Source organism: Cebus imitator, unplaced genomic scaffold (genome assembly GCF_001604975.1).
Source record: "Cebus imitator isolate Cc_AM_T3 unplaced genomic scaffold, Cebus_imitator-1.0 Scaffold78, whole genome shotgun sequence".
Lineage (NCBI taxonomy): Eukaryota > Metazoa > Chordata > Mammalia > Primates > Cebidae > Cebus > Cebus imitator.
Window position 1 is genome coordinate 1,681,346 of NW_016107393.1, and position 17,911 is coordinate 1,699,256.

At 41.4% G+C, this 17,911-nt stretch overlaps 1 protein-coding gene across 4 annotated transcripts in view; it reads left to right on the plus strand.

Moving 5' to 3' along the window:
* OSBPL6 (oxysterol binding protein like 6) overlaps positions 1-17,911 on the plus strand; it is a 207,281-nt gene that overhangs the window by 18,895 nt on the left and 170,475 nt on the right. The window contains exon 1 of one of the 4 annotated variants that reach the window (XM_037740027.1): positions 16,289-16,413. The exons of the other annotated variants lie outside the window; for them this stretch is intronic. The gene's annotated coding sequence lies outside the window, so the exon portion shown is untranslated. Of the gene's footprint in view, positions 1-16,288; positions 16,414-17,911 lie in introns of those variants that run through there. 4 annotated transcript variants of the gene reach the window in all.

Consider the following 17,911-nt stretch of genomic DNA (forward strand, 5'->3'; position numbering starts at 1 on the left):
ATCTCTGCCTCCTGGGTTCAGGTAATTCTCCTGCCTCAGCCTCCTGAGTAGCTGGAATTATAGGCATGCACCACCATGCCCGGCTAATTTTGTATTTTTAGTAGAGATGGGATTTCTCCATGTTGGTCTTGAACTCCTGACCTCAGGTGATCTACCTGCCTCGACCTCGCCAAGTACTGGGATTACAGGTGTGAGCCACCGCGCCTGGCCCCATCAAAGACTTTCAAACTGAACTTCCCCTGCAATTAGAACACCTTAGTATTTTACTGTTAGATGATTCAACCTAACGATATTATTTGATGGCCTTTTGGGTTTGGTTATCAGTTTAGGAAGGTAAATGTAGATACAACATGTCTTATATACAATGGACATAAAAAATGACCCCTTTCGGCTGGGTGAGGTGGCTCACAACGGTAATTCTAGCACTTTGGAAGGCCGAGGTGGGCAAATCACTTGAGGTCAGGAGTTCAAGACCAGCCTGGCCAACATGGCAAAACCCTGCCTCCACTGAAAATACAAAAAATAAGCCGGGTGTGGAGGCACATGCCTGTAATTCCAGCTACTTGGGAGGCTGAGGCAGGAGAATTGCTTGAACACGGAGGCAGAGGTTGCAGTGAGCTGAGATAGCGCCACTGCATTCCAGCCTGGGCGACAGAGTAAGATAATGTCTCCCCCCCAAAAAAAATGACACCTCTCTCCTCTCTCTCTCTCTCTCTCTCTCTGTCTCTCCTAGAATGGCTCAGAGGCTGTGACAAGGACAGGGGTAGAGGGTTGTTTAAAGCCAAGCTACTCACTCTTGCCTTTGTATCTTGCTGTATTCATGTAGGGCATGAATTTATACTACATGGATAGGGCAAGATATAAAATCAAGGCTGGGTGCAATGGTTCACGTCTGTAATCCCAACACTTTGGCATGCCAAGACAAGAGCATCAGAAGTTCGAGACCAGCCTTGGCAACACGGCAAGACCCTGTCTCTAAAAAAATAAAAAACTTAGCTATGTGTGGTGGTGTGCGCCTGTAGTCCCAGCTCCTCAGGAGGCCAAGGCAGGATTGTTTCACGAGTTTGAGGCTGCGGTGAGCTATGATTACACTACCACAATCCAGCCTGGGCCACAGAGTAAGATCCTATCTCAAAAACAAACAAAAACCCAAATAAGTCGAGGAGGTCCTGAACCGCCTGATTAATCCTAAGATCCCTGTATACAAACAGGTGAGCAGCTGCCTTTCAATATGGTTTCAGATACTGGATAACCTCATGTTTTGGGGCCTAAGGGGATGGTCTTTGATTAATAGCAGACTGCGCCTAGGGCTCAGCTCTCCGGCTGTCCCAGCCCCAAGACCCTCAGTCTCCTCAGGGCTCCTGCCAGAGCAAGATTGCTTCCAGCACTTGCTGCTTATTTCCTGATCTCAGCCATTTGGATAGGGATGCCCTACCTTCTATCTCTGCAGCCCTGCCAGAGCTTGAGTCTCTACCTGACCCCACTCTGAAGCACCCATTACATCTTCATCTTTGCTTTTGGATCTCTCAGGTGTCAGCCACTGGCCCCAGCCCCCCATGCTGCCCTACCATTACCCTCTGCCCAGATTCCCAGCTGGAAGCCACATGAGCTCTTTCCCTTCTCCTCGGAGGAGTGGTATCTTCAGTTGTAATCCGCTGTGTTTTCTTCATTAAAGCATCGTTATAAGTGGTGGTTAGGAACTCTATCTCTGTTATGGCTTCCCACATGGCCTGGACTCCACCAATTATAACACATTTTAAAGGAATAATATATGTTTTGATTTCCAGGTCATAGATTTGAAAAAGCAACTTTTTCGCATAGGTTTCATTGGGAAGTCGGGGGCTGCCTTGCAATATCATGCAAGGGAGGACAAATGTCATCATCAAATATTCATTAAGCTCCCACTTATGCCTCGTGCTGTTGTGCCTGCTGAGTCTGTGAGGCCTCTGCGGGGCCTGTTTTTATAAACTGTAATAAGGCTGCCTTACAAATTGCCCTCTGAACCTCAGCCCACTGTAGAGGTTTTTCTGACAGATCCTGTCTCATGCTAATGGAGAAGATTAAAGCAAGAAGTGTTCCTAATCTGAAAAAGTGCAATTGTAATTTAAATGTGTCCTTTCCTGGAGCCCAAATTCTTTGAGTCACTGAGCCGGCACTAATTTGTGTGATTCTTTCAGGGGCCAGGGCACTCTTCTTAGAGTTTTTTTTTTTTTTTTTTAAATTAGTACTTCCTATTGCTTCAGTGTTTTAAGTGAGACATTCTTAGAATAATGTGACACATAGTGATTTTTGAAAGATTGAAGCAGTGTGTTCTGAGGTGAGCCTTACAATTAATTGCCTGAATTGGCTCTAATTATACATAAAGAGCCAAGCTATTAGTGTTAAGAAGTGACTTCAGAAAGTACAGTTGGTCCCAAAGACCGAATAGCTACTGCAAACAGTAATCAGTGAGGTGATATCTATTGTATGAAAAGCCCCTTAGCTGGAAATTACTTGTGTTCATTCAAACTGGGTTTTCCCCTTACACTTGGTTATTTCCTTTTCAGTGAAAGTATGCAACTTTTTAAATGCAGAGGCTAAAACTAAAATAGCTCATAGAAAATATTTTTGTGTAAACGAGTGTGCCCTGTGTGAACGCGGACCCTCTCGATTGCTTGTCTTTAGACACTTTTGGAAGATCTTCTTCCACCCACCTAAAATGTCAGTGCTTCCAGGGATTTATCCTAGGTCTTCTCACTCCATACTCCCTCCCGGCTTGACGCATCAAGTTCTGAGTCTCTGCTAGCAAATTCCAAATTTATTTATCTGGGCCATGTCCCTTCTGAACTCCAGAGGCACATTTTCATATGGTTATCTTACAGGAATTGCAAACTTGTGCATGCCCAAAACAGAACCGTGGACCGTGGTTGTCCCTCCCAAATCTGCCCTCTCCCACCCTGTCCCGGCTCTTCCGCTTGGGAGATCTGGGAGATGAACTGACACTAAACTCCGTGTCTTGTTGATTCTACCACTAACCACATTTCTCCATCCTTATCACCCTGCCCTTTTTCATGCCCCTATTGTCTCCCTCCTAGACTGTAGCAAAAGCCTTCTAACTGGTCTGCCCCAATCCAGTTTGCCTCCTTCCAAACTATACACTTGCTAGAATTTTTCTTTTTTAGATGGAGTCCTGCTCTGTCACCCAGGCTGGAGTGCAGTGGTGTGATCTCAGCAAACTGCAACCTCTGCCTCTTGGGTTCAAGCAATTCTCTGCCTCAGCCTCCCAAGTAGCTGGGATTATAGGTGCCTGCCATCATGCCCGGCTAATTTTTGTACTTTTAGTAGAGACAGGGTTTCACCATGTTGGTCAGGCTGATCTTGAACTCCTGATCTTGTGATCCACCAGCCTCGCCCTCCCAAAGTGCTGGGATTATAGACGTGAGCAACCACACCCAGCGCTAGAAAAGTATTAAAGCACAAGTCTGATCATGTCATTATGTGATTAAACATGTGCAATTGCTGTCAGTTAAACATCATTGTCTTTTATTTGTGTGGTTTTAATCTTATATGTTCCCCATTTGTAATTTACAACAGCCGAGACTGGTCATCTTTTAGGTGCTTGAATTCATGTGGATGGTTTTCTGTAGAGGCCTTTTCACAAGTGTCTTCTATGCCTGGACTGCTCTTCCTCCTGTCCTCTGCCTGGCTACTGCCTGCTTGCCCTTCTCATCTTAGCTTCAGTGTCATTCCTCGGTGACATTTCCAAAAGCCCTCCCCAGTTGGTTAGTCCCCTACTAAATATGCCAACAGCATCCTGTATTTCCTAGCACTCATTATAATTATAATTAATCAAGTATTTGTATAATTACTGGTTTGATGACTGATTTTCCCACTCTCCTATAAACTCCCTGAGAGCAGGGACCATGCCTGTCTGGCACCCCATTTTCTCCCCAGCCCTTTTCATCACAAATATTTGCCAACTGAATGTGTAATGAATGCAGTTGGACAGAAGCTGTGGCATATGTTATGTGTATTTGAACTTATGTTTGAATACAGGGTATCTAATGTTCTAGGAGGTTGACTACTTCACACTCCAAAATGAGGCAGTCCTGTGAAGGCCTTATTTAGATCTTGTTAACTGTTCAGCTGTTACATCCTCTTTCCCCTTTTATTTTGGAAGTAGATTGTATTGGTCAAGAGTTCTGCCAGAGAAATGCAGCCAAGAGAAGATAAAAGATTTATTGCACAAATTGGCTTACTCATTTGTAGGGGCTGGCTAGACAAGTACAAAATCAATCCATAGGACAGGCTATCTAAACAAACAGGCTGGAATTCTCTGGCACAGCATGGGGCTGCTGTTCACAGGTGGAATTTCTTCAGAAGAACTCACCTCTGCCCTTAAGGCTTCAACTGATTCAATCAGTTCACCCATAATCTCCTTCACTTAAAGTCAACTGATTGTGGACTTTAATCACATCTACAAAATACCTTCACATGGAACCAGGCACAGTGGCTCATGCCGGTAATCCCAGCTACTTGGGAGGCTGAGGCAGGAGGATCACTTGAGCTCAAGAGTTTGAGACCAACCTAGGCAACACAGTGAGATCCTGTCTCTTAGAAAAAAAAAATTTCTTTTTAAATCAGCTAGGTGTGGTGGCACGTGCCTGTAGTTCCAGTTACTCAAGAGGCTGAGGCAGGAGAATTGCTTGAGCCCAGGAGATTGAGGCTGCTGTGAGCTATGATCATACCACTGTATCTAGCCTGGGCAACAGAACATGACCCTGTCTCTAAACGAACAAAAACCTTTACAGCAATGCCTGGGTTAGTGTTTGGTCTAATAACTAGAATGTAGCCACATAAAATTGACCATCCAGTAAGGCTTTGATGGAAAAGTACTGGTTTAAAAGCAAAATTAACCTTAAAAAAAAAAAAAAGAAACAAAAAAACGTTGCCACTTCTGGGTTTGGGAATGATAATGAAATGTTTTATTCAGCGGGTTTCTTATTAGCTATGAGCTATGGAAGTAATGGTTATATATAAGAAATTTTTACCTATTCTTTTGATGTATGCCTCTGCTATCCAAAACAAATGTGTGACTACTTCAAATGTGACTCAGTAATACAACTCTGGGAAAATGGCCCTTTTCTGTGTGGTGTTTCTAATAAGTGAACAACTGTGTATTCTGCCACAAGTGCCTTTTTGTTTGTTAGCACAACAAACATTTACTGAGCTCAGAGCAGGGCAATGGAGATGAGGCTGAATGCCCCCCTAAATTTCAAGGCTTTGCATTGTATTGTGGTAGACAAATAAATAAAACAATTGCAGTCCCAGAGTTCTTCAAGGTTGGAATATAGACTGCAAGAGAGACATAGTTTGATGCCGGAGCTTCGGGACCCAGCTTTATTCTGCAGAGAGAGAAAAGCCCTTTCTCAGGGAGTGTTGAGTTCCTGTGATTTAGGGAAAGGAATCTGGTGAAGTGAGGGAAGGAAAGAGTGTTAATGGCAGGAGTTGGAGCTGAAACTTTGGTAGCAGTGTTGAAAAAAAGAGGCTAGGTTCGAGCCCTAGCAGAGTTTTACCAACTGAGGGGATGACTTTGAGGTTACCAGTAATGGAGGTGTATTGGAGGAAAAATGAACATTCAGGTTCTGGGGCAGGTAAAGGGGACAAAAGGTAAGAGTTGCTACATATTTTGCAAATACACTGGGTCTGGTGTGTGACACACACACAATTTCATTTATTGTTTTGGAGGCCGGTGTTATTTCTAGCCTGAGTGCAATCACCTAAGGAGGGCCTTGAACCAAGGGAGAAGTTTGAGGAAGGTCTTAACTTACTCATTTGAGGGGGCTGGCTAGGCAGGTACAAAAGCAATCCATAGGACCTTGGTACTGAAGGTTCTTTTTTAGGTCTTTGATCTCTTTATAAAGGGTAGTATAGATATGCCACTTTAAATGTTACTTGACAGTTGATTCTAAGAGGATATCTGTTTATGATTAAATGTTGGTTAGTAGATACTGGAAAGGGGAAAAAAAAGGATTGCATTCATGAGTGATTATTTCTGTGTTGTCTTATAACTCCCAAAGCAAATTGAGAAAGCAGAGGTTTTTGGCCCTAAATATACCTCTTGGTAAATGAAATCATATTCACTCAATTTACTTTTTAAAACAGCAAGTATAAAAGACTCTCACTGACCATATCTGGGAAAACTAGAGTGTCAAAATAAATGAGAGTATCAGATTGTAAGTCATTAAATGAAATAGGATTCAATGAGTCTGTACTGATAAATAAATAAATGGAGATGAGAGGAAGCTCTTCTTTTATTGGTTGGGAATGCTGACCAATGAATGTTGGAGGAATTTAGGAACTAGAAAAATCACAATTTGGCAAACGTAGTGATGGTTGATTAAGGCAGGAATTGTTAATGGATACTAAGTTTGGTGGATGCTAAGAATGGAGGCTTGAGAAACAGGATATTGGCTAGTCTCACTGTGTTTCTTTACAATGTACCTATCAATTACGAAGAGGAAAATGATGACTTTATGGTTTTTTGGGGTCTTCCTGCCAAGAATGCATGACCTGAGTTTGGTTATGAGGAGGCATCAGATGGACTCAGATTGAGGATGACCTGAGTCATCTGAGAGAATAAAATGAACTGTCAAGAATGCCGGGTGTGGTGGCTCATGCCTATAATCCCAGCACTTTGGGATGCTGAGGTGGGTGAATCACCTGAGGTCAGGAGTTGGAGACCAGCCTGACCAACATGGAGAAACCCATCTTGACTAAAAATACAAAATCAGCTGGGCGTGGTGGTGGCGGCGCATGCCTGTATTTCCAGCTACTCAGGAGGTTGAGGGAGGAGAATTGCTTGAACCCAGGAGGCAGAGGTTGCAGTGAGCTGAGATCGCACCATTGCACTCCAGCCTGGGCAACAAGAGTGAAACTCCATCTCAAAAAACAAAAACAAAAAAAACTCCTGTCATGAATAAGAGACAAGGAAAGACCGAGGAACTACTCCACACTGAAGGAGATTGGATGACTAAATGTAATGCATGATCCCAAATTGGATCCTGGGCTTGGAAGGGGAAAGAGCCATTGCTAGGACAAGTTGAATGGCATTAGTGAATTAGACAGTAATATTCTATCAGCATTCAGTCACTGATTGAGCTAGCCAGATGATTATTATATAAGAGAGTGCCCTTGTTTTGGGAAATACATACTGGAATATACAGGAGTGAAGGGGCATCATATCCACAATTTATTCTCAAATGATTCAGAAAGTGCTGAAGACTAAATAGTCCCATGTCTAGGTGAAAGGGAATGAAGAGTGTGAGTTCTTTGTACTGTTCATGCAACTTATTTTAAAATAGAGTATTTTTAAAGGTGATGGAACTCAAGGAAGAACCAAGGAACTGTTTTGGATTGCAGGAAACTGAGAGACATAACAAATACTATGAATGATCCTGGACTGAATCCTTTTGCTACAAAAGAAATCATGGGATGGTTAAGCAGCTACGTTGTCTGGTGTGTATAATTGATGATTCGTCGTCACACACCAGGAAAATTTAGGTCACAGACACAGTTCAGGAGTGGAGGTTTAATAGGTGGAAGAGGAGGGAAAGAGAAACAGCTCTCTCTGTAGAAAAGGGGGTCTCCCAGCAGAAAGGACCAGCTAGTGGTGAATGTGCCTGGTTTTATAGTCAGGTTTGAGGAGGCGGTGTCTTACTTACATAAAAGTCACAGATTGGTTCAATCAGGTATGATGTTTACATAGTGTTTATTATGCAAATGAGATTTCCAGCTGATCTCTGGCATCTTGTTTGCTTCTTACTGTACATGTGACTGACAAAGAGAAGAGAAGATGGAACTGCCATCTTGAACATGATTGGCACAACTGCTGGCATCTGTGTCTGCAGCTCAATTTTATAAGCTGCTCTTTGTTAGAAAGGGAAATAATTTGGGGCTGCTTTTTATTAAAAGGAAAATGTTATGGAGGCCTTCCATATCCTCACTATCTGCCCGAGTAATTTCTTCCTAACTTCTGTATCGGTGGTTGGCAGAGTTTCAATAGGGTTTTTGAGTAAAGTAGATATGGACATTCTTTGTACTATTCTGACAGTTTATCTATAAGCTTGAAATTGTTTTAAAATAAATTTTTAAGGTTTCAAGTACTTTTCCTGAAATCCAAAAGAGGTTTAATTTTCTTTTTCTTTGACCATAATGGGATAGAATTTGTTTCTGCTATAAAAGGCCAACCAGACTGTGCTTTTAAAAATGATGTTGGAAGGTGTTAAAGATTTTATTTTTAACATCTTAATAAAGTAGGAAATGCCTACGTGATCCATCTATAGAGAAGCCAGCCTCTTGACTCTTTGTCCTCAGATGTAAATTCAGGATAACAGTTTCTGCCTGGCCTCTCTTATTGGGGTGAGTCCTTCTTAGGGCAAGCAGAGATAAATCTGTAAGCATTATTATTATTATTTAAAAAGAGAGAATGCTATAGAAATGTAAGCTATCCTTGACAAAATGCTCTTCTATTAATAGAGGTATTCTGGTTTGGTAATCAAAACGGCTTTCCCCTTGTTTGTTTCTCAAACATGTCCTCACCACCTTTTCCATGATTCTCTTTCAACTTCTTCCTCTTTTACTGACTTTTTTCTCTCCCCTCTCTTTTATCTCCTCTCCTTTTTTTTTTTTTTTTAAATTTTTAATTTTTGGATAGAATCTTGCTCTGTTGCCCAGGCCGAAGGGCAGTGGCATGATCTCTGCCCCCTGCAACTTCTGCCTCCCAGGTTAAAGTGATTTTCCTGCCTCAGCCTCTCGAGTAGCTGAGAATACAGATGTGTGCCACCACATCCTGAATTTTTTTATTTTTTATTTTTAGTAGAGATGGGGTTTTGCCACATTTACCAGGCTGATCTCGAACTTCTGACCTCAAATGATCTACCCATCTGCCCATCTGCCCGCCTCGGCCTCCCAAAATGCCGGGCTTACAGATGCGAGCTACTGCACCCAGCTTATCCCTCCCCTTTTTATTAGACCTGAATTTTTCCCTCTTGTACGTAATTCTTTGCTTATGTTTTTTTATTCTCTCCACCTCTGACTCTTCTCTCTTTGACAGTTTTGTTTCCCTACTTACCCGCTTTGGCTTGATTCCCTTTTGGTTATATCCTGAAGGATTCTAAATATAATGCTTTTTGTCCAATTTGCCTTTATTCAAGAGCAAGGCCAGTATGAAATAGACTCTTAGCAATAGATTATTTGTAAAAAAAAAAAAAAAAAAAAAAAATGGAGTTATATTAAAGATACCATTTAATGAATGCTTACCGTGGGCCAAGAATTGTGTTGGCTGAATCATCTATAGTCAGATTTAATCCACACAACAACATTTTGGAGTAGGTATTTTTATCCCCATTTTAGAAAATAGGAAGTGGAAGCACAGAAGTAGAACAGCTTACCGAAAATAAAAATGGTAGGTGGCAAAGACAACTTTCCATATCCCAAGGTGATTTCAAACCCTGTGGTGCTTTAACCCTATCTAGCCTAAGGGTATTAGTTCCATAATGATTGGGTTCTAAAGATAGTGCCCTAGGGGCCAAGGGTGTCATTTACATGGGAATCAATGAGGAAGCAGAGAAAGTGAGTTTTGCAGCACTTATTAGGCTAGGATGTGGGGGAGGGAAGCTGAAATAGGTGTCAGCCTCCGAATGTCTGATTCTTGGCAAGTAATTATTTGCAATCAATCAGTGCATGTTGCTCCTGAAAACCATCCCATTGGACCCCTTTCCAGCAAGATTCTACTTTTGGCGTGTAACAGCAACTAATTACGTGCTGTTAAATCCAAGACCCATTTTATATTCAGAGGTTCCAGTGGTAAACCTCACATGTCAGGAGCAATTAGTGACACTGTGGCATGTCATCTTCAGTGTGCTGAACTGTGGACAATAAATCCTAGCAGGCTGGAGAGGTTAAAGTAACCATGTTCACCATCATCCCCACTGCCTTCTGAGCAATGCTATTTCCAGGCAACAGGTTCAGGATGTCCTCCTAAGTGGTGGTCTGAAGATTTCAGAACCATATGATTAATTCTGAAGTTTTGAGTGCTTAGGAAAGAGGCTGGAGATATCACAGAGGATGACGTCATGCTGTAGGTCTAAAAGCTGACAATGTAGGTGTCTGTTCCCATGTAGTTCAAATGTAGTAACTACTATATGCTGATAGAATCTGGGGCATACACATAACAAATGCTAGAACTTGGCTTTAGACACCAAGTTCCATTTTGCCCATCAACTACATTGGATTAATTGGAATTATACCCTCCCCCCCTCCCCCCCTTTTTTAGTTAAAAAATGAACAATCTTTTTTTTTTTTTTTTTTTTTTTGAGGCAGGGTCTTATCTGTCACCTAAGCTGGAGTGCAGTGAGGTGATCTCGGCTCACTGTAACCTCTACCTCCCGGGTTCAAGTGATCCTTCCACCTCAGTCTCCCTAGTAGCTGGAACTACAGATATGCACCACCATGCCCAGCTCATTTTTTTTTTTTTTTTTTTTTTGTATTTTTTGTAGACACAGGGTCTTGCCATGTTGCCCAGGCTGATCTTGAACTCCTGGGCTCAAGCAACCCGCCTGCCTGAGCCTCCCAAAGTGCTGGGATTTCAGGAGTGAGCCACTGTTCCTCGCCAAAAAAATGAACAGTGTTTTTATTGGAATTTAAATCTTTGTTTATATGTATCTCATAGTACACGCCCTTATTCAATTTCATAGAAAAAAAATGCAGAAGCTCAAATGTGTCTTTCTTTCCTTCCTTCCTTCTTTTCTTTCTTTTTTTGAGACAGAACTTCTCTCTTGTTGCCCAGGCTGGAGTGCAATGGCATGACCTTGGCTCACCGCAAGCTCCGCCTCCCAGGTTCAAGCGATTCTCCTGCCTCAGCCTCTCAAGCAGCTGGGATTACAGGCATATGCCACCACACCTGGCTAATTTTGTATTTTTAGTTGAGACAGGATTTCTCCATGTTGGGTCAGGCTGGTCTTGAAATCCCGACATTAGATAATCTACCTACCTTGGCCTCCCAAAGTGCTGGGATTACAGGCATGAGCCACTGCACCTGGCCTGAAATGTATTTTTCTGTTGAAAGTAAAATGTGTTGTTGCAGCAGCAGCATCAGCTGAGTTGTCTGTGCAGCCATACTCCATTGCTTATGGTTCTGCCTCTGTTGCTGACATCAGGTTGATCTCCTAAAGGGGGCTTTTCTCGTTGATTTTGGGTTTTTAGGATGTTGCTGAGATGCTGCATGGAAATATGCAGTAACAGGATGTTGCTGGAGTGTGGCTGAGCAGTGATAGCATCTGAAAAAAATTGCTCTCCTGGGAGAACTGGGCTGTGTCCATTAAGCCAGGATCTGCCCAGAGTGCCAGCATTATGATGGGCTTAGCTCAGAGGTAATTGACTCTTCAGCCCATTGAGGCAGCTCAAGGGCCCTCTGAGGTAAAGAAGCTCTTTGTTTCCCCCTCTATTCTGGGGCTTGGCTATTTCAGCTAGACTGTTCCTATCAAATGTGAATTCCAACCACCAAAAACAGTCTGTGGCAATCTTGATTGTGTGCAGTTTAGACATGGTCAGAGAGAGAGACAGAAAGAATAAGAAAAAAAGAGAAATATAAACTGAATAAAAATAAAGAATTTGAGAGAAGTTATTTAAATTTGGGTGACAGGTTATTGTCGAGTATTTAGTGTAGGATAGAAACATCACTAGGAAACTAATAAGCAGGTAATACTAGCTGAAAAAATGCATTGTAAAGGTATTATACAGCTCTTTAATACGTGACTGGGTCATTATTGAGTGAAACTGAAGACTCTGAAAGGGTAGATGAAGCTATGAGCATGGTTTATTGGAAATGTACGTTAAGTTCTAAGATGATTATTTGATCAGAAATCTTTGTTGATTGTGTATGTGTTCTACATTTTTCCACGGCTTTTTTTTTTTTTTTTTTTTTTTTTTTTTTTTTTTTTTTTTTTTTTTTTTTTTTTTTTTTTTTTTTTTTTTTGACAGAGTCTTGCTCTGTCACCCAGGCTGGAGTGCAATGGCATGATCTTGGCTCACTGCAACCTCCGCCTTCTGGGTTCAAGCGATTCTCCTGCCTCAGCCTCCCCAGCAGCTGGGATTACAGGCATGCACTACCACGTCTGGCTAAATTTTTAGTAGATATGGGTTTCACCATGTTGGCCAGGCTTGTCTCAAACTCCTGACTTCAGGTGATCCACCCGTGCTGGCCTCCCAAAGTGCTGGGATTACAGGTGTGAGCCACGGTGACCGACCAGATTCACTGGCCTTTTTCAAGTAATAAACTTCTAAATATTCCCACAATGATTTAGCTGATCATCAGTAAGCACTGTCTATCAGCCAAATACAGTCTATTCTTACAGAGATGAGGATTGATTTTGCAAACATGTGGCTTTGGTCAGTGAGTGATACTCACAGGATAATTGACTCAGTCAACCAGCCATGTTTTGGGGAGGAGGGAGGAGGGCTGGTTTCACAATCAATACATGAAGTAGCATGTTTTAGATACTTTTACCTGGAAGACAGGTATAAATTGATGACTTCACTTGCCTGAGTTCAGATCTGTACTGTGAAGTGACCTGTCACAGGCATAGCATTTATATTCTCTCCACTGGAGTAAATCACCAGGGAGTGCTGTATTTGAAAGTATGCACACTTTCGCATCCCATGTCCTCTGCCACGCTACCAACTTTTCTCTCTCTTTTTCTATGTTATGTATTGGGAATGGAGAGGAATGATGGCAGTCATCTAATAGAGTCACCTTTATGGAGACTGTAATCAGTGATAGTCTGCAGCATGTTCTCCTCTAGTCCCAGGAAATTCTCATTCTGTGGTTGTCATGGAGCAACCCTAGGCTGCAGCCTTCCTGGCCACCAGCCTGGTTTACAGAAATTGATGCTGGTGATGTCATTTTAATCCTTGATTCATCCATCTACCTAAAAGCCATAGATGTCCATAAGCCTTCTATATTCCAATTTGCAGAGATTCGGATATTACAGAGAGATTTTATAATCTTGGCCCAAAGCACAAAGGTTTGCTGATAAAATAAAACAGAATCTTGGTATGCATGAAAATCAATTGCAATTTCTTTTAACATTTGAAAAGCAAATGTTGTTATAAGAAGTAATATTTGTACAGGGCAGAGAAAAATAAGATAGACCCTCCTCCAAGAAATAAAAATTACCTATAAATAACCTCACTATCCAGAAATAGATAATATTTGGTGTTAAATACTCAGATTTTCTTCTCTAATATTTATATTTCTGTAAATCATTTATTATATTTACTTTTCACAAAAATAGTCATGCCTCACATGCTGTTTTATAAACCTCTCCCATCCCCAGTGCTTCCAAGTTGGTAGTTCTATATTTGTCATTGTTTATAATGGCTGCAGAGATTTGGTGGACACATAGGTTGTGTCCTATTTTTGTTGTTGTTGCAATAAGCAACACTGTGATGAACATCTCTGTACACAGGAGTATGCACTTGCTTGACTTTGTGCTTACAATAACTTCTTAAAGATGTTGAAGCCTTGTAAGACTTGTTACTAGTTCACCCTAGAAGCTTACTCTGATTTTCTATCAACCTGTTATATGAAAAGTGATTTCACATTGTCTTAAATTGCATCTCTATTTTTCAGACTGAACATTTTTCAGTATTGTGTTGGCCATTTGAATTTTGTGGTTCAATGGACTCCTTTGTGTTTTTCCTATTTTTCTTTAGAGATATTCCTGTTTTGGCTTATTGTTTTGTGACAGCACCATGTATTAGAGACATGGATTTCTTGTCTGCCTATTGTAGGTGTTTTCTCCCCTGGATTCAAATCTTGACTGAGATTTAGTCAAATGTAATGTTAGTTAAGCACATATGGGTATATTTTTCAATATTGGCTTTTGCTATTAAATACTTTTTACAATTAAGGAAATTGTAAAAAGTAGAAGGATGTGGAGTGACGTTTTCCAGGCCCTTCACTTTGTTCCTTGCCTTGGGGCAGAACTGTTTTTAAAACCTTTGAGAAAACTGAGTATTTAGTGTTTATACCGGCTGAGTGATTGGATTCCATTTGGTTGGTTTTTAAAGTGTTCTTTTTAATGATTTTAACACACTCACCTATTGTTACTCATTCTCAAATCTGGTATCTTTGGCTTTTTGAAACAGCTTCGAGTGGGTCCTTATGGCCTTGGGAATCTGACAATTTTATGATTATGCAAATGTTATTGAGCTCTTCTTGATGGATGTTTTTCTGAGCCTTTGGCTGACTGCACAGAGACTTTGCCTTTAACTGTCACAGGCTAGTGTGGCCTTCACACCAGGCCAAGGAAAACACACTTGCCAGTCATCTTAGGACTATTTGGATTGGTTGCCTGGGCAACCTTACTGGCTTCTAATCAGATGCCTCAAGGATAGCCCAATTCCCAGTAGGAACGTCACATCTGAAGCGAGGATCTCTGTCCTTGGAGAAGCAGTGATTTTAGGATACTTGGTTAATATTGGGAGAAAGTGAGGTTATGCCATGATCTCACAATGAACCCAGGGAAGGGAGACAATACAGGAAAGGAGGATCAAAAGAGAAGAGATAGAAGAGAGGCAGGAAGGGAAGAGAAGGCTGCATTGAAGCAAATGGTAGGCAATAAATAAGAGCAGATGATTTGTGAATAAGAAAACCATCTATTGCAGAGTGAGCAGAAGTACACCAAAAATGCAGACTGAAAAGTTATGTTTAGAAAAAAATCCATGGCCAATAAATGAATATCTAAGGAGGGAAAAAGAACTTTGGAGACTTCTGAAAATGCAATAAAAGTATTTTTTCTCAACTTAAAACTTGGGGCCTCAATTCCCCTGTATGGCCCATGGACAAAAAAAATTTTTTTTTTCACTGAAACAGCCTTGCATGTGAATGTGTTTGATCGACTCTTTTTTAAGGAAACAACATTGTCTTCTTCCTGTACTCTCTGTTGTAGCCTGAGTAAATTCTGTGTCCAGAAGCAGAATGACACCATTTGGAATAATAGGACACATTTTTATTTGTTTCTTTCATGAATCAGAACTGTTATAGATTAGAAACTAGTGTAGTTAAAGTCAATTCTGGTCAGGCATGGTGGCTCACCCCTGCAATCCCAGCACTTTGGCCAGCTGAAGTGGGAGGATTGCTTGAGTCCAGGAGTTCAAGACCAGACTGGGCAATATAATGAGACCCCATCTCTACAAGATATTTAAAAATTAGCTGAATGTTGTAGCATGCATTTGTAGTCTTAGCTGCCACTCACGAGGTTGAGGTGGGAGGATCGCTCAAGCCTGGGAAGCAGAGGCTGCTATGAGCTGAGATTGCACCACTGCACTCCAGACTGAGCAACAGAGCAAGATCCTGTCTGAAAAATAAATAGTTATCTCTCTGTGTCTCCATCTCTCTCTCTCTCTGCATGTGTATGTGTGTTTAGCAAAACACATCTACACAATCTACAGATATGCCAGGGTGGCTGTTATAACAGGTGGCAGTGTTTCAGCTGCTCTAATAAGCTGAATGAATGCAGATGCTAAGAGGCAGAAAGGCATTGTGCAGCCCTGGGATGAAGTCTCTGTGGAGAGCAGTGAGCTGACCACAGAACCCTTGGTCCAATGCCCATAACATTAAAAAAAAAAAAAAGAAGAAGAAGAAAAGAAAAAAGCCTGCGATTTACTGTTGTGACCTTGGCTAGTGTGATCTTCACATCAGGCCGCAGAAAACACACTGAAGACCCCCTCTTTTAGCATATTTCAGACTGAGTATAAGAGAGATGCAAATTTTACAGTAACTGGAACTGGCATACCCAGCACTTTGTAAAATATACTATCCATAAGTATTGGACAGTGAAGATGGTGTCTGGATTTCAGCCTCTTGAGTCTGTTCAGATGTTCTCTAGTGATGGGATTTTGTAGTTTCAGAAAACTGTGGTTTCAGTCAGAGCCCTTGGAGGTAAAGGATGGTGCATTAGTCTGCTTTCACGCTGCTGATAAAGACATACCTGAGACTTTGCAACTTATAAAAGAAAGAGGTTTATTGGACTTATAGTTCCACGTGGCTGGGGAGGCCTCACAATCATGGCAGAAGGCAAGGAGGAGCAAGTCATGTCTTACACCGCAGGCAAAGAGAGAGCTTGTGCAGAGAAACTCCTCTTTTTAAAGCCATCAGATCTCATGAGACCCATTCACTAGCATGAGAAAGCACAGGAAAGACCTACTTTCACCATTTAGTCATCTCCTACTGGGTCCCTCCCACAACACATGGGAATTAATGGGAGCTACAAGATGAAATTTGGGTGTGGACACAGAGCCAAACCATATCTGATGGCATATCCTAAAGATTTACCTGAAGAATATTTAATGAAGGAATGATTTAAAGAGGTGACGGCAGAGTCCATGGAACCCCCAAAGGAAGGCAAAGCAGCCCGGAGCTAGTAACAGAGGCAACTAATACCTTTTCTGGGCCAGAAGCAGCAAGGGAGGAAGCTGTGTTCCCAGGGCCCACTGAGAGCTCTAGTCATGGAACAGAAAGTGTGGATACAGCGACAGCCAGGGTAGGGGTAGGCAAGGAGAAGGGGTGGACATAGATACTTCATTTTCTCTGGGTCTCACTTGCTTGCTGGTGCCTTCTGGAAGCCAAAGCCCTCTGGAATCCAGTAGGCAAGGGATGCTGGGTGGTGCAGGTCAGCTTCCTAATGCCCAGAGAAGGCTAGATAATAGGTCTGGGGTGGGGAGGGGCAAATGAATAAGAACCTTCACAGTTTGCACATATCTCTGTTCCGTAAGGATGCCCTTGCCCTTTGGAAGCATAAGCATTTGGAAAATAAGTTATTTATGAAATAATCCTTTTTATAGGAGCTGGAGACATGCTCACACGTGTTTAGAACTTTGGTGTATGTCAGATTTATAGGAAAAGGAGGGACTATTCAGTATATGGAACTGAGAAGAAATGGTTATCTTCAACAGATTCCTACCTTGTACTATATACAAAAAAGTCAGCCTCAGAAGATGCCAGTCAGCTTAGGACACAGAAAATAGTTCTGGCGTCATATTACAGAATTGATCAGTCACATTTCCTGCAATGCAGTATTTTACTCTTTCAGGTTTATATAGAAAATAAAATCTGGCACATGTGCATCAAGAAATATGTACAGAAATGTATTTGTCCTGTACATATCAAAAACTTGGGAAAACTCAAATGTCTATGGACAGAAGAGTGGATGGATAAACTGTGGTATAATCCTCCAATCGGATACATATCAAAATTCAAATGAAGTATAATGAAATAACAGCAACATAGATAAATTTTAGCAATGCAATATTAAATGGAGAAATTCTAAAAATATTACATATAGTGCCCTTTTCTATAAGTTTAAGAGCAACTAAAAGTATAACGCTAGTTTTTAGGAATACATATAAACAAGATGATAGTAGATTAAAAAGGAAAGCAGTATAATGCTGAGTATGGGGTTCAAGACGGTCATTACCTCAGAAAGGGGAGGCAGGAAGACGAGATGGGAGGACCATTTGGATAGATAAGCTATTATCAAAGTTTAATTTTTGTGTTTTCTCTATTGCTATTACAGCATTAAAAATGAAGCATGTGTGAATGAGAGCAGCCTGCATGACCCACATGCGAATGTGTCTCATATCAAAGGTCATGTTTAATTCAATTATGTGCAATTGAAGTAGAATACAATAAGAAAAAAAAAGACTAGGACAAGTGGAAAAGAAAGAGTAGCATAGAACATTTACACCAGTTGGAAATTATACATTTTGCGTAACAGACAATCAGGATATAGTCTAAGCAGCGCTTACAAAGATATTCCAAACAAAATTGCACGAACAAAACAGAAGGTATCTCTTCCACTTTCTGTCA